This window comes from Triticum dicoccoides, chromosome 4A (assembly GCF_002162155.2).
Source record: "Triticum dicoccoides isolate Atlit2015 ecotype Zavitan chromosome 4A, WEW_v2.0, whole genome shotgun sequence".
Lineage (NCBI taxonomy): Eukaryota > Viridiplantae > Streptophyta > Magnoliopsida > Poales > Poaceae > Triticum > Triticum dicoccoides.
This window is the reverse complement of record NC_041386.1, coordinates 477294633-477322088: the sequence shown is the minus strand read 5'-3', so window position 1 is coordinate 477322088 and position 27456 is coordinate 477294633. Positions and strand designations below refer to the sequence as shown.

Genomic DNA, 27456 nt, shown 5'->3' with positions numbered 1-27456 from the left:
GACCTGGTGAGCATTGTGTTCATCCCTGTTGATGATGATGAGTTTATGAAAGTCCCATTATGCACGAGGAGATTAAGGATTTATGGGCATGGATCTAGGAGAATTGGGGAAAATTTTCAGTGCGTTCGGCGTATAGGATGATCCTATCGACAAAACTAAGTGAGGAGGATTTGCTGGAGCACAACGCCAGGACTTCTAGCACTGAGTCGGAAGGCAAGAGTAGGACAAAGCTTTGGACAATCAAAGTGCCATCTAAACTGAGAGTGTTTGTCTGGAGACTTGCGCAACATTCAATTTCCACAGGCGAGCTACTACATCATTGCAACATGGCCACGACACCGGCGTGCCCTATATACGGTATGCATGACTCGTGGAGACACACTTTGCTCGAGTATTCCATGGCACAGAGTGTGTGGTCATTATCTTCAAAGGAGTTGGGTGCACGAATGTGCCTCGACCAAGATCCAGGTACGAGAAACTGGATTTTCTCCTTACACGATTCACTACCAGATGTGGACTTTACTCATCTTGTGGTGACACTATGGGTGATTTGGGGAGCCAGAAGGAAGGCCATATATGAGTCTTAGGTGCCTCTGCTATAGTGCTGCCAAGGATCTGTGACCCACCAACTTTGGAGGTAATGGCGGTAAGGGAGGCGTTGGCCCCTACAGACGACCTCTATCTACAGAGGATACAAGTGGCTTCAAACTACAAGGTAGTAGTGACCGAGATCAAACAAGGGAGTGTTGCAATTTTGTTCATGAGTTTAGGTCCTCAGATGTTGAGGCACACAATTTAGCAAAGCATGCTCTTACTTTAGGGGTTGGCCTCTGCATCATCATACTGCACACAACCATGGACATCAAGATTATACACAATCAATTTATTTAAAAAGAAACAAAAGACATTATCGACAAAAGTCATGTTGAAGCAATAGCATGCGTAGGCTCAAACCTCTGTTTCTCTTGCAATTAGGGTCTGAAACCCTGAATCGAGCATTTTTGTATGTCTCTCTACAGCATCCAAACAGCAATGCAAATGAATTCTGCACATCCAGGCATATCAAGAAATAAATCAATGTGAATCAATGTAATGGAGTAACATAAGATGTGCGTGATCGGCATTTTCCTTGTCATAATATATCCAGATGAACATGCAACTCCCAGAATTCAAACAGAGCACTTGTTTATCTATGCACTTTCCTAGTTAATCTGGGAGGACAAGTGGCTAGGAAATGCCACACTCCGGGAACAATATTCGGCTCTATACAACATTGTGCATCACAAGGGTGATACTATTGCCACTGTAATGGAATCATTTCTGCCAAATGTGACGTTCAGAAGAGATTTAATTGGATACTCCAATCGTGGTTTATCCTGCTTCAACGGTTGTCCACGGTGCAATTGTCACATGGGTCTGATGTATTTTGATGGAACCTACATGAGAATGGAAAATTCTCAGTGGAGTCTATGTATAGAGCGTTAATCTAGTCTGATGCGCCAGTTGATAATAATAAGAAGATCTGGAAGATAAAGATACCTCTTAAGAATAAAATATTCGCATGGTATCTTCATCGCGGAGTCATTCTTAGAGCCTGTTTGGTTTCAAATAAGTCACCAACTTATAAGTCGAAAAGTGAAAAAAGTGATTTATTTTGCCAAACAGACCCAACTTATAAGTCACCCCAACTTATAAGTCATAAGTTGCTCCACCCCAACTTAAAACTTATAAGTCACCCCCTTTTGCGTGGGTCCCACCACATTTACATAAAAAACAAGGTGGGAAGATGTGATCAGGTGACTTATAAGTTAGGTGACAACCAAACAAGCGTGACTTATAAGTCACTGGTTTTAAGTCACCTGACTTATAAGTCAGGTGACTTATTAAAACCAAACAAGCCCTTACTAAAGATAACCTTATCAAGAGGAATTGGCATGGAAGTCCGCGATGTGTTTTTTGTCATCATGATGAGACAATAAAACATTTATTCTTCTAATGCAAATTGGCTCGGTCTATATGGTCAGTCATCCATATAGCTTCTGGCTTGTATCCTCCTTGTAGTGTTGCCAATGTATTTGGCAACTGGTTACATGGGATTAATCACAGGTTTAGAACTCTTCTTAGGGTGGGAGCGCTAGCCGTTATTTGGTCGCTTGGCTATGTAGAAATGATAAAGTTTTTAATGATAAAAGTACTTCTCTAATGCAGGTTATCTACAGATGTACCGGGACTCTTCGTTTATGGTCCTCTCTACAACGCGTGGAGAATCGATACCTATTTACGGAGGTGTGTAGACGATTGGAGGATACGGCGAGGGATATTTTTATCCAACATGGGTGGCAACATGATCATAGGATTGGCCCACCTCCGCTTTAGGCGTTATACAGACTCTATCTTTGTATTCCGCCTATCTATTTTTCGTTTTTGCAGAGGACTTTGTGTGGCTGTGTGCATCTTAGTTATGCAGAGGCTGGGTGTAATGCTTAAACCTTTTAAGTAATAAAGCGCCCCTTTTCGAAAAAATGCACTTTCCTAGATAAGATCCAAGACTGAATGACAAGGCTGGGGGTTTAAGGCACTACTAATCATGTTACATATGATAAACCGGTCAAGCGATCAGATTAGCTTTCACGACTTCACATCAGGATTCACATTGCAATTACTAGAAGAAACCAGGAAATTCATAAAGAACTGGAGCTCTGATTATAATTAACTTGGCAGATCTAGGAAATTCAGTCAGAACACACAAAGGCACAATGCTGAAGGTATAAAATCTGCTTCAGAGAGAAACACTCATTCCCTAGAAGTAGGAGCATGCTCAAGTAAAATTGTGACACAGTTGGCAAATCATAAATTGGCTCACATGTAGCACATTCAGCAGAAATTGTGACACACATCTAGTAGAAATTGTGCGATGTAGCACATTCAGCAGAAGGCCAAAGCTAAGATAAATAAGCTACATAAAACACTTGTACTTTGCATAAACACCAGAACTACTAACTTAAACATTTGAAGGTAAACATGCTAATAGAACCAAGAACCCTGCTGAGTCTCCATAGAACATGAGCTAACGATCCAAATAGTGCCCTCATTTTTCCAGCAAAACTAAGCTCTGACGATGACGGCGAAAGGGTCCCTCACAGAGAGTCAGATCCTCTTTCGAAGTTCTGCATTTCAAGGCCTTGACCTTCAGCAAATGCACTCTCGAAGAGCAGCAGTTCACAGCAGTTACTGGCCCATTTTGTGTCGAACAGAGGCTTCACTTTGGCATTTGCCTCAGCCAGCGAGCTGAAGCTTCCATTGACACACACAATCGCCAGCTTCGTCAGCATCCAAACGTTCTCAAGGAAGAACTCGAGGAAGGAAAGTTCGCACCGATCTCCTCGGAAGTTCTGAAAGATCATCAAGTCAACATACGAACGGATGCATTCGATGGCACCGGACTCCTCCCAGAACTTGAGGTTGAGCTTGCCGGTGGTCTCGGCAGTTTTCTTGGACTGCAGATAATTAAATCGGTGCAAACTTCAGTTAGAGCTCGATCATCTCATCACTTGGCAGCGGCAATGTACATGTATGAGAGCGGGAAGATGCAAAATTGTTGACAAATTGAGTAGGGGGGTCACCTCGATGTGCAGTCTCTCAACATTTGGAAAGCACCTGAGAAAGCAAGGCAGAATTTTGGCTTCATTGCGGACACCAAAACGCACTTTTAAGCCGAGGATCTTCACGGTTGGTACCATGGTGCTTGGGCTCGCCTTTGTCCCAGTCTGCAATGCACACAGTTGTTTTGAGACAAGTTGACACATTGGTATCGATGATTTGTGAGTTAAACAAGCAAAAAGCAATTCTGAGAGCGCGGGATGAACCTTGATGGTGGTGTTGCCGATCTGGAGCGTGTGCAATTCCGGCTCCAAGTAGCCAAGTATGCTTAGCGCTGGTGCATGACCAATCTTGATCCTCTTGTGCGAGCCTGAGCCTTTGCGGGTGAATGACTCCCAGATGATGAGGCGCTCGAGCTTGGGGGCTTCGTCCACGGCGATTTCCAGATCGGAGGCCCCGATTAACTGCACGCACCGGATGCTGCGGCTGACGAGGGTGAGACGGTCCATGAGCAAGTTAGCTTGGATGCACAGGATCTCCAGCACGGGGCTCCTGGAGATGATGAAGTCCATGTGCCGGCTCTCCATGGCGACGGTGCAGAGGCCGAGCTCGCGGAGGTTGGGGAAGGAGGCGGCGCGGGGGAGGCCGGCGGTGTCCGGGAACTTCCAGAGGGCGAGGTAGAGGCGGGTGAGCGTGGCCATGTCGAAGAAGGCGGCGGGGATGTCGAGGTCAAGCGGCCACGGGCGGTTGGCGAGGACGAGTTCTTGGATGCCGTTGACGGCGAGGAGCTGCAGCCAGCGCGCGAGCAGGCCCCGGAACTCCCCCATGTAGCTGGTGGTGAGGTGGACGCAGCGGAAGGGGCCCGGGTGCGCGTCGAGGATGCGGGAGACGGCGGAGGTGACGTGGTGCGCGGCGTCCCGCGTCACCTACACCTGCACTGTGGGCGAGGACGGGAGGAGGTGGGCGTCGACGAGGACGAGCGGGGCGGAGCACCAGAGGTCGCGCCAGCGGCGCGAGAGCGCGGTGGTGCGCGCGGCGTCCGTGACGGGGAGGCGGGTGAGGACGTCGCGGAGGAGCGCGTCGGGGAGGAGGCTGAGGCGGTCAAGGTGGTCGTGGGGGAGGAGGGCATAGAGGCCGGGGGCGTGGCGGGAGGCGGGCGGGCCCGGGAGGACCAGGTGGATGTAGGAGAGGATGCGTCCGATGAGCGCCTCGAGGTCGTGCGGGTCCTTGCCCCGGCCCCGCCACAGGCTCTCCGACGCGCGGTCCATGGGGAGGGCGGCAAGAAGGCGGCCATGGCCGCCACCGCCGACGAGGTGGGGTTTTTGAGTTGAGCGCGGCAGGGAGAGCGAGGGGTGGAGGCGGAGGGAATGAAAGCCTTGACTTTTGTGCGGGGCGCCTTTTGTTCTGTAGCGGTGGCGGCCAGGTGCGCCGGTGCGGCCTGCCTGTGTGAAATGTGGCCGGCGGGTTTCAAGTTTGAACCCCTACTCGAGTTGGATTCCCGCTCGAATTTTCAAATTCCTTATCTCTACTATTAAAACGGAATCGAAGGTCGTGATGGTTCAAACTCGTTCGCTCCCCCGCCTCGTTCGGTCATCCTCTCACATGATTTCCTCGTGAAAAAAATATTAGCGACAACCCCTCGCTCCCGATCCCCTCGCCCTCCTGATGCCACCCACAATCTCCCCTCTTCGCTCCCAACCCACCCGGTCGCAGGGAGTCTATGAAGCAGTTTCGTCTTCCACCCCATCAACCACCACCCGTCCCTTCTTTTCCCACTTTCCTCGTCCATCTTCTCGCAGCTCTGTTGATGGCTATCGCTGATACGTCTTCAACGTATCTATAATTTTTGATTGCTCCATGCTATATTATTCACTGTTTTGGACTATATTGGGCTTTATTTTTCACTTTTATATTATTTTTGAGACTAACCTGTTAACCGGAGGCCCAACCCAGAATTGATGTTTTTTGCCTATTTCAATGTTTCGGAGAAACGGAATATCAAACGGAGTCCAAACGGAATGAAACCTCTGGGAACATGATTTTCTCACCGAACGTGATTCAGGAGACTTGGACCCTATGCCAAGGCATCAGAGAGGCGGTCACGAGGGTGGGGGACGCCCCCCCTAGGGCGCGCCCCTGCCTCGTGGGCCCCTCGGAGCTCCACCGACGTACTCCTTCCTCCGATATATACCTACGTACCCCCAAACGATCAGAAGAGGAGCCAAAAACCTAATTCCACCGCCGCAACTTTCTGTATCCACTAGATCCCATCTTGGGGCCTGTTCCGGAGCTCCGCCGGAGAGGGCCGTCATCACGAAGGGCTTCTACACCATCATAGCCTCTCCGGTGAAGTGTGAGTAGTTTACCTCAGACCTTCGGGTCCATAGTTAGTAGCTAGATGGCTTCTTCTCTCTTTTTGGATCTCAATACAAAGTTCTCCCCCTCTCTTGTGGAGATCTATTCGATGTAATCTTCTTTTTGCGGTGTGTTTGTTGAGACCGATGAATTGTGGGTTTATGATCAAGTCTATCTATGAATAATATTTGAATCTTCTCTGAATTCTTTTATGTATGATTGGTTATCTTTGCAAGTCTCTTCGAATTATCCGTTTGGTTTGGCCAACTAGATTGGTAGTTCTTGCCATGGGAGAAGTGCTTAGCTTTGGGTTCGATCTTGCGGTGTCCTTTCCCAGTGACGGAAGGGGCAGCAAGGCACGTATTGCATCGTTGCCATCGAGGATAACAAGATGGGGTTTATTTCATATTACATGAATTTATCTCTCTACATCATGTCATCTTGCTTAAAGCGTTACTCTGTTTTTAACTTAATACTCTAGATGCATGCTGGATAGCGATCGATGAGTGGAGTAATAGAAGTAGATGCAGAATCGTTTCGGTCTACTTGTCACGGACGTGATGCCTATATACATGATCATGCCTAGATATTCTCATAACTATGCTCAATTCTATCAATTGCTCAATAGTAATTTGTTCACCCACCGTAGAATACTTATGCTCTTGAGAGAAGCCACTAGTGAAACCTATGACCCCCGGGTCTATTCTCATCATATCAATCTCCATCACTTTAATCTTGTTTTGCTTTTTTACTTTGCCTTTACTTTTTACTTTGCATCTTTATACCAAAAATACCAAAAATATTATATCTATTAGATCTCACTCTCGTAAGTGGCCGTGAAGGGATTGACAACCCCTAATCGCGTTGGTTGCGAGTAGCTATCGTTTTGTGCAGGTACGAGGGACTTGAGCGTGGCCTCCTACTAGATTGATACCTTGGTTCTCAAAAACTGAGGGAAATACTTACACTACTCTGCTGCATCATCCCTTCCTTTTCGGGGAAAACCAACGCAAGCTCAAGAGATAGCAAGAAGGATTTCTGGCGCCGTTGCCGGGGAGTCTATGCAAAAAGTCAACATACCAAGTACCCATCACAATCCCTATCTCTCGCATTACATTATTTGCCATTTGCCTCTCGTTTTCCTCTCCCCCACTTCACCCTTGCCGTTTTATTCGCCCTCTCTTTCTCAATCTCCTTCTCCTTCTCCGCCTCTTTTGCCCGTTTGCTTTTGTTTGCTCGTGTGCTAGTTTGCTTGTTTGTCGCGATGGCTCAAGATACTACCAAATTGTGTGACTTCACCAATACCAATAATAATGATTTCCTTAGCACTCCGATTGCTCCTCTTGCCAATACTGAATCTTGTAAAATCAATACTGCTTTGTTGAATCTTGTTATGATAGATCAATTCACCGGCCTTCCTAGTGAAGATGCCGCTACTCATCTGAATAGCTTCGCTGATTTATGTGATATGCAAAAGAAAAAGATGTCGATAATGATGTCGTTAAATTGAAGCTATTTCCTTTTTTGCTTAGAGATCGTGCTAAAGCTTGGTTTTCGTCTTTGGCTAAAAATAGTATTGATTCTTGGAACAAGTGCAAAGATGCTTTTATCTCTAAGTATTTCCCTCCCGCTAAGATCATCTCTCTTAGAAACGATATTATGAACTTTAAGCAACTTGATCATGAACATGTTGCGCAAGCTTGGGAGAGAATGAAATTAATGATACGTAATTGCCCTACTCATGGTTTGAATTTGTGGATGATTATACAAAAATTTTATGCCGGATTGAATTTTGCTTCTAGAAATCTTTTAGATTCGGCCGATGGAGGCACTTTCATGGAAATCACTTTAGGAGATGCTACTAAACTCCTAGACAATATTATGGTTAATTATTCTCAATGGCATACTGAAAGATCTTCTAATAAAAAAGTGCATGCAATAGAAGAAATCAATGTTTTGAGTGGAAAGATGGATGAACTTATGAAATTATTTGCTACTAAGAGTGTTTCTTCTGATACTAATGATATGCCTTTGTCTACTTTGATTGAGAATAAAAATGAATCTATGGATGTGAATTTTGTTGGTAGGAATAATTTTGGTAACAACGCTTATAGAGGGAATTTTAATCCTAGGCCATATCCTAGTAATCCTTCTAATAATTATGGGAATTCCTACAGCAACTCTTATGGAAATTATAATAAGATGCCCTCTGAATTTTAGAATAGTGTTAAAGAGTTTATGAATTCACAAAAGAATTTTAATGCTTTGCTTGAAGAGAAATTGCTTAAAGTTGATGATTTGGCTAGAAACGTTGATAGAATTTCTCTTGAGATTGATTCTTTAATGCTTAGGTCTATTCCTCCTAAGCATGATATCAATGAGTCTCTCAAAGCCATGATAATTTTCATTAATGAGTGCAAGGAAAGAACCGCTAGGACGCGTACTTCCAAAGATGCCTTTATTAAAGCGTGTTCTTGTTGGCGATCGTAGCAGAAATTCAAAATTTTCCTACGTGTCACCAAGATCAATATATGGAGAGACTAGCAACGAGAGAGAAGGGGAGTGCATCTACATACCCTTGTAGATCGCTAAGCGGAAGCGTTCAAGAGAACGGGGTTGATGGAGTCGTACTCGTCGTGATCCAAATCACCGATGATCCTAGCGCCGAACGGACGGCACCTCCGCGTTCAACACACGTACGGAGCGGAGACGTCTCCTCCTTCTTGATCCAGCAAGGGGGGAGGAGAAGTTGATGGAGATCCAGCAGCACGACGGCGTGGTGGTGGAAGTAGCGGGATCCCGGCAGGGCTTCACACAAGCACAAGCAGGGAGGAAGAGGTGTCACGGGAGGGAGGGAGGCGCCAGGGCTTTAGGTGCGGATGCCCTCCCTCCCCTCCACTATATATAGGGGCCTAGGGGGGCGCCGGACCCTTGTAGATCCCATCTAGGGAAGGGGGCGGCAGCCCTAGGGGTGGCTTGGCCTCCAAGCCAAGTGGAGGCGCCCCCACCCCTTAGGGTTTCCAACCCTAGGCGCATGGGAGGCCCAAGGTGGGGCGCACCAGCCCACTAGGGGCTGGTTCCCACGCCCCTTCAGCCCATGGGGCCCTCCGGGATAGGTGGCCCCACCCGGTGGACCCCCGGGACCCTTTCGGTGGTCCCGGTACAATACCGATGACCCCGAAACTCTCTCGGTGGCCGAAACTGGACTTCCTATATATAAATCTTTACCTCCGGACTATTCCGGAACTCCTCGTGACGTCCGGGATCTCATCCGGGACTCCGAAAAACTTTCGGTTAACCGCATACTAATATCTCTACAACTCTAGCGTCACCGAACCTTAAGTGTGTAGACCCTACGGGTTCGGGAGACATGTAGACATGACCGAGACAACTCTCCGGTCAATAACCAACAACAAGATTTGGATACCCATGTTGGCTCCCACATGCTCCACGATGATCTCATCGGATGAACCACGATGTCGAGGATTCAATCAATCCCGTATACAATTCCCTTTGTCTACCGGTATAGTACTTGCCCGAGATTCGATCGTCGGTATCCTGATACCTTGTTCAATCTCGTTACCGGCAAGTCTCTTTACTCGTTCCGTAACACATCATCCCGTGATCAACTCCTTGGTCACATTGTGCACATTATGATGATGTCCTACCGAGTGGGCCCAAAGATACCTCTCCGTTTACACGGAGTGACAAATCCCAGTCTCGATTTGTGCCAACCCAACAGACACTTTTAGAGATACCCGCAGTGCACCTTTATAGCCACCCAGTTACATTGTGACGTTTGGTACACCCAAAGCATTCCTACGGTATCCGGGAGTTGCACAATCTCATGGTCTAAGGAAATGATACTTGACATTAGAAAAGCTTTATCATACGAACTACACGGTCTTGTGCTAGGCTTAAGATTGGGTCTTGTCCATCACATCATTCTCCTAATGATGTGATCACGTTATCAATGACATCCAATGTCCATGGTCAGGAAACCATGACCATCTATTGATCAACGAGCTAGTCAACTAGAGACTTACTAGGGACATGTTGTGGTCTATGTATTCACACATGTATTACGGTTTCCGGTTAATACAATTATAGCATGAACAATAGACAATTATCATGAACAAGGAAATACAATAATAACCATTTTATTATTGCCTCTAGGGCATATTTCCAACAGTCTCCCACTTGCACTAGAGTCAATAATCTAGTTCACATCACTGTGTGATTGTAATGAATCCAACACCCATGGGGTTTGTTCATATCTTGCTTGTGAGAGAGGTTTATCAGTCAATGGGTCTGAACCTTTCAAATCCATGTGTTCTTTACAAATCTCTATGTCATCTTGTAGATGCAGCTACCACACGCTACTTGGAGCTATTCCAAATAACTGCTCTACTATACAAATCCGGTTTACTCCTCAGAGTCATCCGGATTAGTGTCAAAGTTTGCATCAACGTAACCCTTTACGACGAACTCTTATACCACCTCCATAATTGAGAAAATTCCTTAGTCCACTAGTTACTAAGGATAAGTTCGACCGCTGTCATGTGATCCATTCCTGGATCACTCTTGTACCCCTTGACTGACTCATGGCAAGGCACACTTCAGGTGCGGTACACATCATAGCATACTATAGAGCCTACGTCTAAAGCATAGGGGACGACCTTCGTCCTTTCTCTCTCTTCTGCTGTGGTCAGGTCTTGAGTCTTACTCAATACTCACACCTTGTAACACAGCCAAGAACTCCTTCTTTGCTGATCTATTTTGAACTCCTTCAAAATCTTGTCACGGTATGTATTCATTTGAAAGTACTATTAAGCATTTTTGATCTATTCTTATAGATCTTGATGCTCAATGTTCAAGTAGCTTAATCCAGGTTTTCCATCAAAAAACACTTTTCAAATAACCCTGCATGCTTTCCAGAAATTCTACATCATTTTTGATCAACAATATGTTAACAACATATACTCATCAAAAATTCTATAGTGCTCCCACTCACTCCTTTGGAAATACAAGTTTCTCATAAACTTTGTATAAACCCAAAATCTTTGATCATCTCATCAAAGCGTACATTCCAATTCCGAGATGCTTACTCCAGTCCTTAGAAGGATTGCTGGAGCTTTGCATACTTGTCAGCATCTTTCAGGATTGACAAAACCTTCTGGTTGTATCACATACAACATTTCCTCAAGAAAAACGTGGAGGAAACAATGTTTTGACATCCTTTCTGCAAGATTTCATAAATAATGCAGTAAATGCTAACATAATTCCAACAGACTCTTAGCATCGCTATGAGTGAGAAAGTCTCATCGTAGTCAACTCCTTGAACTTGTCAGGAAACATCTTAACGACAAGTCGAGCTTTCTTAATGGTGACACTTACCATCATTGTCTGTCTTCCTTTTAAAATCCATCTGCACCCAACAGCCTTACGACCATCAAGTAGTTCTTTCAAAGTCTATACTTTGTTTTATACATGGATCCTCTCTCGGATTTTATGGCCTCGAGCCATTCGTCAGAATCCGGGCCCACCATCGCTTCTTCATAGCTCGTAGGTTCATTGTTGTCTAGCAACATGACTTCCAAGACAGGATTACGTACCTCTCTGAAGTAGTACGCATCTTTGTCGACCTATGAGGTTTGGTAGTGACTTGATCCGAAGTTTCATGATCACTATCATAAGCTTCCACTTCAATTGGTGTAGGTGCCACAGGAACAACTTCCTGTGCCCTGCTACACACTAGTTGAAGTGATGGTTCAATAACCTCATCAAGTCTCCACCATCCTCCCACTCAATTCTTTCGAGAGAAAATTTTCCTCGAGAAAGGACCCGTTTCTAGAAACAATCACTTTTGCTTCCGGATCTGAAATAGGAGGTATACCCAACTATTTTTGGGTATTCTATGAAGATGCATTTATCCGCTTTGGGTTCGAGCTTATCAGCCTGAAACTTTTTCACATAAGCATCGTAGCCCCAAACTTTTAAGAAACGACAGCTTAGGTTTCTCTAAACCATAGTTCATACGGTGTCGTCTCAACGGAATTGTGTGGTGCCATATTTAAAGTGAATGCGGTTGTCTCTAATGCCTAACCCATAAACGATAGTGGTAATTTGATAAGAGACATCATGGTATGCACCATATCCAATAGGGTGCAGTTATGATGTTCGGACACACCATCACACTATGGTGTTCCAGGAGGTATTAGTTGTGAAACAATTTCCATAATGTCTTAATTGTGTGCCAAACTCGTAACTCAGATATTCATCTCTATGATCATATCATAGACATTTTATCATCTTGTCACGACGATCTTCAACTTCACTCTACAATTACTTGAACCTTTCAATAATTTAGACTTGTGTTTCATCAACTAAATATACTCAGCATCTACTCAAATCATCTGTGAAGCAAGAACATAACGATATCCACTGCGTGCCTCAGCACTCATTGGACTGCACACATCAAAATGTAATACTTCCAACAAGTCGCTTTCTTGTTCCATCTTAATGAAAACGAGGCCTTTCAGTCATCTTGCCCATGTGGTATGATTTGCATGTCTCAAGTGATTCAAAATCAAGTGAGTCCAAACGATCCATCTGCATGGAGTTTCTTCATGCATATCTACCAATAGACATGGTTCGCATGTCTCAATCTTTTCAAAAACGAGTGAGTCCAAAGATCCATCAACATGGAGCTACTTCATGCGTTTTATACCAACATGACTCAAATGGCAGTGCCACAAGTATGTGGTACTATAATTACTATCTTATATCTTTTGGCATGAACATATGTATCACTACGATCGAGATTCAATAAACCATTCATTTTAGGTGCAAGACCATTGAAGGTATTATTCAAATAAACAGAGTAACCATTATTCTCCTTAAATGAATAACCGTATTTCGATAAACATAATCCAATCATGTCTATGCTCAACGCAAACACCAAATAACAATTATTTAGGTTTAACACCAATCTCGATGGTAGAGGGAGCATGCGATGCTTGATCACATCAACCTTGGAAACACTTCCAACACATATCGTCATCTCACCTTCAGCTAGTCTCCGTTTATTCCGTAGCCTTTTATTTCGAGTTACTAACACTTAGCAACTGAACCGGTATTTTAATACCCTGGTGCTACTAGGAGTACTAGTAAAGTACACATTAATATAACGTATTTCCAAAATACTTTTGTCTATCTTGCCAGCCTTCTCATCTACCAAGTATCTTGGGTAGTTCTGCTTCAGTGACCGTTCCCCTCATTACAGAAGCACTTAGTCTCGGGTTTGGTTCAACCTTGGGTTTCTTCACTAGAGCAGCAACTAATTTGCCGTCTCATGAAGTATCCCTTCTTTCCCTTGCCCTTCTTGAAACTAGTGGTTTAACCATCAACAATTGATGCTCCTACTTGATTTCTACTTTCGCGGTGTCAAACATGGCAAATTGCTCAAGGATCATCATGTCTATCCCTGATATGTTATAGTTCATCACGAAGCTCCAATAGTTTGGTGGCAATGACTATGGAGAACTATCACTATCTCATCTGGAAGATTAACTCCCACTCGATTCAAGCAATTTTAGTACTCAGACAATCTGAGCACATACTCAACAATTGAGCTTTTCTCCCTTAGTTTGCAGGCTTAAGAAACTTGTCAGAGGTCTCATACCTCTTGATGTGGGCACTAGTCTGAAATCCCAATTTCAGTCTTTGGAACATCTCATATGTTCTGCGACGTTTCAAAAACGTCTTTGGTGCCACAATTCTAAACCATTAGCATTGCGCATTGAACTATCATGTAGTCATCAAAACGTGTATGTCAGATGTTTCCCAACATCTACAGACGACGCTCGAGGTTCAGCACACTGAGCGGTGCATTAAGGACATAATCCTTCTGTGCAGCAATGAGGACAATCCTCAGTTTATGAACCCAGTCCGCATAATTGCTACTGTCAACTCTCAACTAAATTTTCTCTAGGAACATATCTAAAACAGTAGAACCAAAGCGTGAGCTATGACATAATTTGCAAAGACCTATTGACTATGTTCATGATAATTAAGTTCATCTAATCAAATTATTCAATGAACTCCCACTTAGATAGACATCCCTCTAGTCATCTAAGTGATACATGATCCGAGTCAACTAGGCCGTGTCCGATCATCACGTGAGACAGACTAGTCATCATCGGTGAACATCTTCATGTTGATCGTATCCACTATACGACTCATGTTCGACCTTTCGAACTTCCGTGTTCCGAGGCCATGTCTGTACATGCTAGGCTCGTCAAGTTAACCTAAGTGTATTGCGTGTGTAAATCTGGCTCACCCGTTGTATGCGAACGTTAGAACCTATCACACCCGATCATCACGTGGTGCTTCGGAACAACGGACCTTAGCAACGGTGCACAGTTAGGGGGAACACTTTCTTGAAATTATTGCGAGGGATCATCTTATTTATGCTACCGTCGTTCTAAGCAAATAAGATGTAAACATGACAAACATCACATGCAAATCATAAAGTGACATGATATGGCCAATATCATCTTGCGCCTTTGATCTCCATCTTCGAGGCGCGGCATGAACACCATCGTCACCGGCATGACACCATGATCTGCATCATCGTGTCTTCATGAAGTTGCCTCGCCACCTATTACTTCTACTACTATGGCTAACGGTTAGCAATAAAGTAAAGTAATTACATGGCATTTTCATTGACACGCAGGTCATAAATAAATTAAGACAACTCCTATGGCTCCTGCCGGTTGTCATACTCATCGACATGCAAGTCGTGATTCCTATTACAAGAACATGATCAATCTCATACATCACATATATCATTCATCACATACTTTTGGCCATATCACATCACATAGCATACCCTGCAAAAACAAGTTAAACGTCCTCTAATTGTTGTTGCATGTTTTACGTGGCTGTTATGGGTTTCTAGCAAGAATGTTTCTTACCTACGCAAAACCACAACGGTGATATGCCAATTGCTATTTACCCTTCATAAGGACCCTTTTCATCGAATCCGATCCGACTAAAGTGGGAGAGACACACACCCGCCAGCCACCTTATGCATCAAGTGCATGTCAGTCGGTGGAACCAGTCTCACGTAAGCATACGTGTAAGGTCGGTCCGGGCCGCTTCATCCCACAATGCCACCGGATCAAGATAAGGCTAGTAACGGCAAGCAAATTTAACAAATCATCGCCCACAACTACTTTGTGTTCTACTCGTGCATAGAGTCTACACATAAACCTGGTTCTAATACCACTGTTGGGGATCGTAGCAGAAATTCAAAATTTTCCTATGTGTCACCAAGATCAATCTATGGAGAGACTAGCAACGAGAGAGAAGGGGAGTGCATCTACATACCCTTGTAGATCGCTAAGCGGAAGCGTTCAAGAGAACGGGGTTGATGGAGTCGTACTCGTCGTGATCCAAATCACCGATGATCCTAGCGCCGAACGGACGGCACCTCCGCGTTCAACACACGTACGGAGCGGAGACGTCTCCTCCTTCTTGATCCAGCAAGGGGGGAGGAGAAGTTGATGGAGATCCAGCAGCACGACGGCGTGGTGGCGGAAGTAGCGAGATCCCGGCAGGGCTTCGCCAAGCACAAGCGGGGAGGAAGAGGTTTCATGGGAGGGAGGGAGGCGCCAGGGCTTTAGGTGTGGCTGCCCTCCCTCCCCTCCACTATATATAGGGGCCTAGGGGGGCGCCGGCCCCTTGTATATCCCATCTAGGGAAGGGGGCGGCAGCCCTAGGGGTGGCTTGGCCTCCAAGCCAAGTGGAGGCGCCCCCACCCCTTAGGGTTTCCAACCCTAGGCGCATGGGAGGCCCAAGGGGGGGCGCACCAGCCCACCAGGGGCTGGTTCCCACGCCCCTTCAGCCCATGGGGCCCTACGGGATAGGTGGACCCCCGGGACCCTTCCGGTGGTCCCGGTACAATACCGATGACCCTGAAACTCTCCCGGTGGCCGAAACTGGACTTCCTATATATAAATCTTTACCTCTGGACCATTCTGGAACTCCTCATGACGTCCGGGATCTCATCCGGGACTCCGAAAAACTTTAGGTTAACCGCATACTAATATCTCTACAACTCTAGCGTCACCGAACCTTAAGTGTGTAGACCCTACGGGTTCGGGAGACATGTAGACATGACCGAGACAACTCTCCGGTCAATAACCAACAACGGGATCTGGATACCCATGTTGGCTCCCACATGCTCCACGATGATCTCATCGGATGAACCACGATGTCGAGGATTCAATCAATCCCGTATACAATTCCCTTTGTCTACCGGTATAGTACTTGCCCGAGATTCGATCGTCGATATCCTGATACCTTGTTCAATCTCGTTACCGGCAAGTCTCTTTACTCGTTCCGTAACACATCATCCCGTGATCAACTCCTTGGTCACATTGTGCACATTATGATGATGTCCTACCGAGTGGGCCCAAAGATACCTCTCCGTTTACACGGAGTGACAAATCCCAGTCTCGATTTGTGCCAACCCAACAGACACTTTTGGAGATACCCGTAGTGCACATTTATAGCCACCCAGTTACATTGTGACGTTTGGTACACCCAAAGCATTCCTACGGTATCCGGGAGTTGCACAATCTCATGGTCTAAGGAAATGATACTTGACATTAGAAAAGCTTTATCATACGAACTACACGATCTTGTGCTAGGCTTAGGATTGGGTCTTGTCCATCACATCATTCTCCTAATGACGTGATCACGTTATCAATGACATCCAATGTCCATGGTCAGGAAACCATGACCATCTATTGATCAACGAGCTAGTCAACTAGAGACTTACTAGGGACATGTTGTGGTCTATGTATTCACACATGTATTACGGTTTTCGGTTAATACAATTATAGCATGAACAATAGATAATTATCATGAACAAGGAAATACATAATAACCATTTTATTATTGCCTCTAGGGCATATTTCCAACAGTTCTTCCAATTCCTATGAAAATTAAGATGAAGATCTAAAAGTTATTGATGTGTCCCCTATTAAATCTTTGCTTTGCAATATGAATCTTGATGAAACTGAATATGATCTTCCTTTACCTAGAAGGCGTTCTAAAAATTCGGAGTATTTAGATATTTATGATGAAATTGATGAAAGTGGGATTGAAAAAAATAAAAATCTAGATGTTGCTAAACCCACTATATTGGATTTCAAGGAATTTAATTATGAAAGTTGCTCTTTAATTGATTGTATTTCCTTGTTGCAATCCGTGCTAAATTCTCCACATGCTTATAGTCAACATAAAGCCTTCACCAAACATATTGTTGATGCCTTGATGCAATCTTATGAAGAAAAACTTGAGTTGGAAGTTTCTATCCCTAGAAAACTCTATGATGAGTGGGAACCAACTATTAAAATTAAAATTAAAGATCATGAGTTTTATGCTTTGTGTGATTTGGGTGCTAGTGTCTCTACTATTCCCAAGACTTTGTGTGATTTGCTAGATTTCCGTAATATTGATGATTGCTCTTTAAACTTGCATCTTACGGATTCTACTATCAAGAAACCTATGGGAAGGATTAATGATGTTCTTATTGTTGCAAATAGGAATTATGTGCCCGTAGATTTCATTGTTCTTGATATAGATTGCAATCCTTCTTGACCTATTATTCTTGGTAGACCTTTCCTTAGAATGGTTGGTGCGATTATTGATATGAAGGAAGGGAATATTAGATTTCAATTTCCATTAAAAAAGGGCATGGAACACTTTCCTAGAAAGAAAATAAAATTGCCATATGAAACTATCATGAGAGCCACTTATGGATTGCCTACCAAAGATGGCAATACCTAGATCTATCCTCGCTTTTATGCCTAGCTAGGGGCGTTAAACGATAGCGCTTGTTGGGAGGCAACCCAATTTTATTTTTATTCCTTGCTTTTTGCTACTGCTTAGTAATAAATAAATTATTTAGCCTCTGTTTTGGTTGTGTTTTTTGTGTTTAATTAGTGTTTGTGCCAAGTAGAACCGTTGGGAAGACTTGGGGAAAGTCTTGTTGAACTTGCTGTAAAAACAGAAACTTTAGCGCTCACGAGAACTGCTGTAATTTTTATTTGAAGAGTGCTATTTAGTTAATTATTTTTGCAGATGATTAATAGATAAATTCCTCACGTCCAGCAATTTATTTTAGAATTTTTGGGGTTCCAGATCTTGCGCTAGCTACAGATTACTATAGACTGTTCTGTTTTTGACAGATTCTGTTTTTCGTGTGTTGTTTGCTTATTTTGATGAATTTATGGCTAGTAAAATAGTTTATAATCCATAGAGAAGTTGGAATACAGTAGGTTTAACACCAATATAAATAAAGAATGAGTTCATTACAGTACCTTGAAGTGGTCTTTTGTTTTCTTTCGCTAACGGAGCTCACGAGTTTTCTACTTTAAGTTTTGTGTTGTGAAGTTTTCAAGTTTTGGGTGAATTCTATTGATGGATTATGGAACAAGGAGTGGCAAGAGCCTAAGCTTGGGGATGCCCATGGAACCCCCAAGATAATCCAAGGACACCAAAAAGTCAAAGCTTGGGGATGCCCCGGAAGGCATCCCCTCTTTCGTCCACTTCCATCGGTAATTTACTTGGAGCTATATTTTTATTCACCAACATGATATGTGTTTTGCTTGGAGAGTCTTGTATTATTTGTGTCTTTGTGATTTAGTATGCCACAATCATCCTTGCTGTACACACCTTTTGAGAGAGCCATACATGAATTAAAATTTAATAGAATACTCTATGTATCTTTTTGAGATATGTAGTTTTGCTATATGTGCTTCACTTATATCTTTTTGGGCGAAGTAGTTTTTCTCTATGTGCTTCACTTATATCTTTTGAGCTAAGTAGTTTTGCTCTATGTGATTCACTTATATCTTTTGAGCGTAGTAATTTTGCTCTATGTGCTTCACTTAGATCTTTTAGAGCACGGTGGTGGATTCATTTTAAAGAAACTATTGATCTCTCATGCTTTACTTAAATTATTTTGAGAGCCTCTTAATAGCATGGTAATTTGCTTAATAATAATATGCTTGGTATTCAAGATTTGTGAAACTTTCTTTTGAGTGTGTTGAATACTAAGAAAAGATTGAAGCATGATAATTGTTTTGAGATATGGAGGTGATAATATTAAAGTCATGCTAGTTGAGTAGTTGTGAATTTAAAGAGTACTTGTGTTAAAGTTTGTGATTCCCGTAGCATGCACGTATGGTGAACCGTTATGTGATGAAGTCGGAGCATGATTTATTTATTGATTGTCTTCCTTATGAGTGGCGATCGGCGACGAGCGATGGTCTTTTCCTACAAATCTATCCCCCTAGGAGCATGCACGTAATACTTTGCTTTGATAACTTCTAGATTTTTGCAATAAGTATATGAGCTCTTTATGAATAATGTTGAGTCCATGGATTATACGCACTCTCACCCTTTCACCTTTGCTAGCCTCTCTAATACCGCGCATCTTTCGCCGGTATCATACACCCACCATATACCTTCCTCGAAACAGCCACCATACCTACCTATCATGTCATTTCCATAGCCATTCCGAGATATATTGCCATGCAACTTTCCACCATTCCGTTTATCATGACACATTCATCATTGTCATATTGCATATCCCGGTACACCGCCGGAGGCATTCATATAGAGTCATATTTTGTTCTAAGTATCGAGTTATAATTGTTGAGTTGTAAGAAAAATAAAAGTGTGATGATCATCATTTTCAGAGCATTGTCCCAAGTGAGGAAAGAATGATGGAGACTATGATTCTCCCATAAGTCGGGATGAGATTCCGGACGAAAAATAAATAAAAGAGGCCAAAGAAGCCCAAATAAAAAAAGGGAAAGGCCATAAAAAAGAGAGAAAAGACCCAGATAAAAAAATGAGAGAAAAAGAGAGAAGGGACAATGTTACTATCCTTTTACCACACTTGTGCTTCAAAGTAGCACCATGATCTTCATAGTAGAGAGTCTCTCATGTTATCACTTTCATATACTAGTGGGAATCTTTCATTTTAGAACTTGGCTTGTATATTCCAATGATGGGCTTCCTCAACTTTCCCTAGGTCTTCATGAGCAAGCAAGTTGGATGCACACCCACTTAGTTTCTTTTTGAGCTTTCATATACTTATAGCTCTAATGCATCCGTTGCATGGCAATCCCTACTCACTCACATTAATATCTATTGATGGGCATCTCCATAGCCCATTGATACGCCTAGTTGATGTGAGACTATCTTCTCCTTTTTGTCTTCTCCACAACCACCATTTTCTTCCGCCTATAGTGCTATATCCATGGCTCACGCTCATGTATTGCGTGAAGATTGAAAAAGTTTAAAAAAAGTTAGAGTATGAAACAATTGCTTGGCTTGTCATCGGGGTTGTGCATGATTTAAATACTTTGTGTGGTGAAGATAGAGCATAGCCATACTATATAATTTTGTAGGGATAGCTTTATTTGGCCATGTTATTTTGAGAAGACATAATTGCTTTGTTAGTATGCTTGAAGTATTATTATTTTTATGTCAATATAAACTTTTGTATTGAATCTTTCGAATCTGAATGTTCATATCACCATTAAGAAGATTTGCATTGAAATTATGCCAAGTAGCACTCCGCATCAAAAATTCGCTTTTTATCATTTACCTACTCGAGGACGAGCATGAATTAAGCTTGGGGATGCCTGATACGTCTCCAACGTATCTATAATTTTTGATTGCTCCATGCTATATTGTCTACTGTTTTGGACTATATTGGGCTTTATTTTCCACTTTTATATTATTTTTGGGACTAACCTATTAACCGGAGGCCCAACCCAGAATTGTTGTTTTTTGCCTATTTCAGTGTTTCAAAGAAACGGAATATCAAACGGAGTCCAAACGGAATGAAACCTTCGGGAACGTGATTTTCTTACCGAACGTGATCCAGAAGACTTGGACCCTACGCCAAGGCATCAGAGAGGCGGTCACGAGGGTGGGGGGCACCCCCCTAGGGCGCGCCCCCTGCCTCGTGGGCCCCTCGGAGCTCCACCGACGTACTCCTTCCTCCTATATATACCTACGTACCCCCAAACGATCAGAAGAGGAGCTAAAAACCTAATTCCACCGTCGCAACTTTCTGTATCCACGAGATCCCATCTTGGGGCCTGTTCCGGAGCTCCGCCGGAGAGGGCCGTCATCACGGAGGGCTTCTACACCATCATAGCCTCTCCGATGAAGTGTGAGTAGTTTACCTCAGACCTTCGGGTCCATAGTTAGTAGCTAGATGGCTTCTTCTCTCTTTTTGGATCTCAATACAAAGTTCTCCTCCTCTCTTGTGGAGATCTATTCGATGTAATCTTCTTTTTGCGGTGTGTTTGTTGAGATCGATGAATTGTGGGTTTATGATCAAGTCTATCAATGAATAATATTCGAATCTTCTCTAAATTCTTTTATGTATGATTGGTTATCTTTGCAAGTCTCTTCGAATTATCTGTTTGGTTTGGCCAACTAGATTGGTAGTTCTTGCCATGGGAAAGTGCTTAGCTTTGGGTTCGATCTTGCGGTGTCCTTTCCCAGTGACAGAAGGGGCAGCAAGGCACGTATTGCATCGTTACCATCAAGGATAACAAGATGGGGTTTATTTCATATTGCATGAATTTATCTCTCTACATCATGTCATCTTGCTTAAAGCGTTACTCTATTTTTAACTTAATACTCTAGATGCATGCTGGATAGCGGTCGATGAGTTGAGTAATAGAAGTAGATGCAGAATCATTTCGGTCTACTTGTCACGGACGTGATGCCAATATACATGATCATGCCTAGATATTCTCATAACTATGCTCAGTTCTGTCAATTGGTCAACAGTAATTTGTTCACCCATCGTAGAATACTTATGCTCTTGAGAGAAGCCACTAGTGAAACCTATGGCCCCCGGGTCTATTCTCATCATATCAATCTCCATCACTTTAATCTTGTTTTGCTTTTTTACTTTGCCTTTACTTTTTACTTTGCATCTTTATACCAAAAATACCAAAAATATTATATCTATTAGATCTCACTCTCATAAGTGGCCGTGAAGGGATTGACAACCCCTAATCGCGTTGGTTGCGAGTAGCGATCGTTTTGTGCAGGTACGAGGGACTTGAGCGTGGCCTCCTACTGGATTGATACCTTGGTTCTCAAAAACTGAGGGAAATACTTACGCTGCTCTGCTGCATCATTCCTTCCTTTTCGGGGAAAACCAACGCAAGCTCAAGAGGTAGCAGCCGCCTCTCACCATCGCCACCATCTCCCGTACAAAACTTCGGCTCCATCCCCCGCGTCCCCGCCTCTGTCGACTTCTCCTCCTTTGCGACACGTACGACGGTCGATCGGCTGACCATTTCCTTCTTGTCGCCGGTGGCCACCATCCTATAGCTCCGGGCGTGGAGCGCCCTCTCCATGCCGCTGCTCAGAGGCGCGGTGATGCTATGCATGGCCATGTCGGTTATGGTGCTCGCTCAGATGGTCTTCCCCGGGCCGTGGCGAAGATGAGACGAGGCGGTGGCGGCCGGCCATTCTGTCGTGAGACAATCCCTACTATTAAAGCGGAATCGAACGTCGTGATGGTTCAACCTCGTTGGCTCCCCCCGCCTCGTTCGGTCATACCCTCGCACGCTTGTGAAAAAATATTAGCCACAACCCCTCGCTCCAGATCCCCTCACCCTCCTGATGCCCACCCACGATCTCCCCTCTTCGCTCCCAACCCACCCGATCGCAGGGAGTCTATGAAGCAGTTTTGTCTTCCACCCCATCAGCCACCGCCCGTCCCTTCTTTTCCCACTTCCCTCGTCCATCTTCTTGCAGCTCTGCTGATGGCCGCCGCCTCTCACCACCGCCACCATCTCCCGTACAAATCTTCGGCTCCATCCCCCGCATCCCCGCCTCTGTCGACTTCTCCTCCTTTGCGACACGTACGAGGGTCGACTGGCTGAACATTTCCTTCTCGCCGTCGGTGGCCGCCGTCCTATAGCTCCGGGCATGGAGCGCCCTCTCCATGCCGCTGCTCAGAGGCGCGGTGATGCTATGCATGGCCATGTCGGTTATGGTGCTCGCTCAGATGGTCTTCCTCGGGCCGTGGCGAAGATGAGACGAGGTGGTGGCGGCCGACCATTCTGCCGTGAGACAATCTCTACTATTAAAGAGGAATCGAACGTCATGATGGTTCAACCTCGTTCGCTCCCCTGCCTCGTTCGGTCATCCCCTCGCACGATTTCCTCATGAAAAAAATATTAGCCACAACCCCTCGCTCCCGATCCCCTCACCCTCATGATGCCCACCCATGATCTCGCCTCTTCGCTCCCAACCCACCCGATCGCAGGGAGTCTATGAAGCAGTTTCGTCTTCCACCCCATCAGCCACCGTCCGTCCCTTCTTTTCCCACTTCCCTCGTCCATCTTCTCGCAGCTCTGCTGATGGTTGCCGCCTCTCACCACCGCCACCATCTCCCGTACAAATCTTCGGCTCCATCCCCCGCGTCCCCGCCTCTGTCGACTTCTCCTCCTTTGCGCCACGTACGACGGTCGACCGGCTGATCATTTCCTTCTCGCCGCCGGTGGCCGCCGTCCTGTAGCTCCGGGCGTGGAGCGCCCTCTCCATGCCGTTGCTCAGAGGCGCGGTGATGCTATGCATGGCCATGTCAGTTATGGTGCTTGCTCAGATGGTCTTCCTCGGGTCGTGGCGGCCGGCCATTCTGCCGTGAGACAATCTCTACTATTAAAGCGGAATCGAACGTCGTGATGGTTCAACCTCGTTCAACCCCCTCCCCCCACCTCGTTCGGTCATCCCCTCACATGATTTCCTCGTGAAAAAATAGCCACAACCCCTCGCTCCCGACCCCCTCACCCTCCTGATGCCCACCCACGATCTCCCCTCTTCACTCCCAACCCACCCGATCGCAGGGAGTCTATGAAGCACTTTCGTCTTCCAACCCATCAGCCACCGCCCGTCCCTTCTTTTCCAACTTCCCTCGTCCATCTTCTCGCAGCTCTGCTGATGGCTGCCGCCTCTCACCACTGCCACCATCTCCCGTACAAATCTTCGGCTCCATCCCCCGCGTCCCCGCCTCTGTCGACTTCTCCTCCTTTGCGACACGTACGACAGTCGACCGGCTGACCATTTCCTTCTCGCCGCCGGTGGCCGCCGTCCTGTAGCTCCGGGCGTGGAGCGCCCTCTCCATGCCGCTGCTCAGAGGCGCGGTGATGCTATGCATGGCCATGTCGGTTATGGTGCTCGCTCAGATGGTCTTCCTCGGGCCGTGGCGAAGATGAGACGAGGCGGTGGCGGCCGACCATTCTGCCGTGAGACAAAGAGGCTAGCGGCTCCACGACCTGCTTCCCCATGGTGCTCGTCTAGATCCCGATAGACAATGAGAGGTATGTACACACACATGGCTTTCTTAGTTAACATAGGTTGTTTAGGCTAAAGACGGTTGGTCGGACGACCTCAAGTGTTGAGACATTCAGAGAGATCGAGATAGCTAAACTTTGAAGAGGTGGTAGCAGTTAAGAATTTAGGATGGCGCAATTCATCTCATGTCACGCCTACGCCCGCTGCCGCGAGTTCATCGCCATCTTCGATGTCCGGCGCCGGAGTTCCTCGCCGACACTGTGCTCCTCCTCCTCCGCAACCCAGGCCTCATGCTCGTGCAGGCGTGCTGGGAGTTCAGTGCGTTCAGCTTCTATCCAATTGCATATATGCATCGCATGAAGGGTGGTTGCTAATTATAGAAGCTGCTGCTATAATTTTGGGTCTTGGTATTTAATTATGCTTGGTTTGTTTGAAACTATAGGTGTTTGTTGTCACATAAATGAGCCAGACTGAAGACAACATGCAGTCAAGCATGAGTCAGACTGAAGACAACGTGCAGTTAACTGAAAGAGCTAGGTCCAAGTCATTTGTACCCGTGTCACGTGCCGCATCATGTGTTGCTGCGCCTAGCTAGAAAGGAAGGCATAGCCTTTGTAAAGAGAGGTCAGCAGAGTGTGCAGGGAGGCATGTTTAGAACTGAATTTAATTCATCTCCCAACTTTACCCTTTGCTCTGACTTTTGAATCCCAGTATCCAGTCCATGAATCTAAACTATTTGGTGTGTCACCATTAGTGAGGATTGTTACAGTGTTGTGCTCGGGGTTGGGCCGGGTCTCGCAAACGCAGGCATGGACAGATAAAAGATCGACGATGTAAGAGCAACTCCAATGGGCTGACCCTAACGGACGACAATTTTGTCCGTTTTTTGTCCATTTGGGTCGGCCGCCCGTCCGGCGTCCGCCCTGTTTTTCATATGGGTCGGCAGCGCGCCCAACGCGCCGACCCATATGTGCAGGCGTGACCGGCTGGCCGTCCAATTTTGCATTGCATTCAACATATTGTGAAATGAAAATTTAACAAACAAAATAGTCCGCCCAAATAAATATTATAGTTACAGGCCAAATAAAAATAAAAATATTTCACATAGTTTTACAAACGAATAAAAGAAGATACATCTATTGGTTGCCAACATGAGTCAACATATGCTCAACCAAATCATTTTGCAGTTGCACGTCAGTTTCCCAATCACGCATGTCTTCATGAAACTGAGTGAACTGCTCAAATGTTGCCGCTACTCCATGCTCAGGCACAACATTCTCACCCTAAAACTGAAAGCCTTGATCGTACAAGCAGTCATCACCTCCCATAGTTTCTGTGTGCTCCAAGTATTAGCAGGATACCGAACGATGCCCCATCGAGGTTGCAAAACACCAAAGGCACGCTCGACATCCTTTCTAGCACTCTCTTGCTCTTGGGCAAATATTTTCCTTTTCTCCAACAGGGTTGGGTATTGTCTTTACAATAGTGGTCCACTGAGGATAGATACCGTCACCCAAATAGTACCCTTTGTCGTAGTTGTGGCCGTTGACAGTAAAGTTCACTGGTGGGCTGTTGCCTTCGACAAGCCTAGCAAACACCGACGAGCGCTGAAGCACGTTGATATCATTGTGTGATCCAGCCATGCCAAAGAAAGAGTGCCAGATCCAGAGACCTTGAGACGCCACGGCCTATAGTATGACAGTGCAAGCCCTGACATGTCCCTTATACTGCCCTTGCCAAGCAAAAGGGCAGTTCTTCCGCTCCCAGTGCATGCAGTCATTGCTGCCAAGCATCCCCGGGAAGCCCCTGCTAGCATTCATCGCCAACAAACGGGCTGTATCTGCAGCTGTCGGCTCTCTCAAGTACTCAGGGCCAAACACAGCAATCACAGCCTTGCAGAACTTATATATGGACTCTAGGCATGTAGACTCGCTCATACGAACATACTCGTCAATGAGATCACCGAGCACTCCGTATGCAAGCACTCGGATGGCGGCAGTGCATTTCTGATAAGAGGAGAAACCAATCTTGCCGACGGCATCCTCTTTGCACTCGAAGTAGTCATCATAGCCGACCACTCCCTCTCTAATACGGTTGAAAACATGCCTACTCATACGGAACCGGCGGCGGAATTTGTGATGTTTGAACAATGGGTTTGTTGTATCAAAGTAGTCCTTCCAGAGAAGGAAATGTCCGCTCTCTCGGTTACGATTCAACGCCGGAAGGTGGCCCGGAATGGAGCCACGGAACAACGGCCGCTGGTTGTTGAGGTGGTGATGGACCAACACGGCAGCCAATATCTCCTCCTTGTTGTCGGACGACGAATCGTCGGAGTCGCAAATGAAATTGTGGAAAAAGAACTCGTCGGCGGAGTCCATTTTCGTACCTTGCCAAACTGTCGAGCAGCTTGCGGGCGTCGAAGAAGGAGACGGCCGGTGAGGGGAGACGCGGTGCCCACAGACCAGCTAGCTGCCCTGCCGGCGTCCGACGAGTGTGACGGCATCCGACGAGCGTGCCGGTCGTATGTGGCGGGGCCGGCGAGGCGTCTTCTTGGTCGCGGGGCGGCTGTGCGGTGGGGAAACCGGCAGCGGGAACTAGTTTGCTCCCCGGCGACGGCGGGCGACTGGGGGCAGGGGCGGCGTTGTTGGGCGGATGTGGAGGCGGCGACAGCTGGAAGAGACGCCGCAAAAATGGGCGGCGGCGTCGGTGACGGAGGAGGCGGGGGGCGAGGGTTGCTTGTTGGCCGGGGGGAGGGAGGCCAATGTGCCACAGACCAGCGGGTCCGGGGACAGGAGTAGGCGACCGCGCGCGCGTCCGTCACGTGTCCGTGCCGATGCAAATCAGGCTCAAAAATGGGTCGGGAATAGGTCGCCCGCGGACGAAAAATGGACGCGCGTCCGTTTGGGTCGGCGCGTTGGGTCGCCTTTTCTGTCTGCACCGACCCAAACAGACGGCCGCGGACGAAATGGGTGCCCTATTAGAGTTGCTCTAAGTTGTCAATCCATTTGTTTGGTCCTGTACTCTTCTCCCAAAGTTGGTTCTTTTCTTCATATTTATTTTCCACTTGCATATTTGACCAAC

At 45.7% G+C, this 27456-nt stretch overlaps 1 pseudogene; it reads right to left on the bottom strand.

Annotated features, from left to right (window-relative positions):
* Window positions 1-2862: 2862 nt before the first annotated feature.
* On the bottom strand, window positions 2863-22469 carry LOC119283565 (annotated as a pseudogene).
* Between the last annotated feature and the right edge of the window lie 4987 nt (window positions 22470-27456).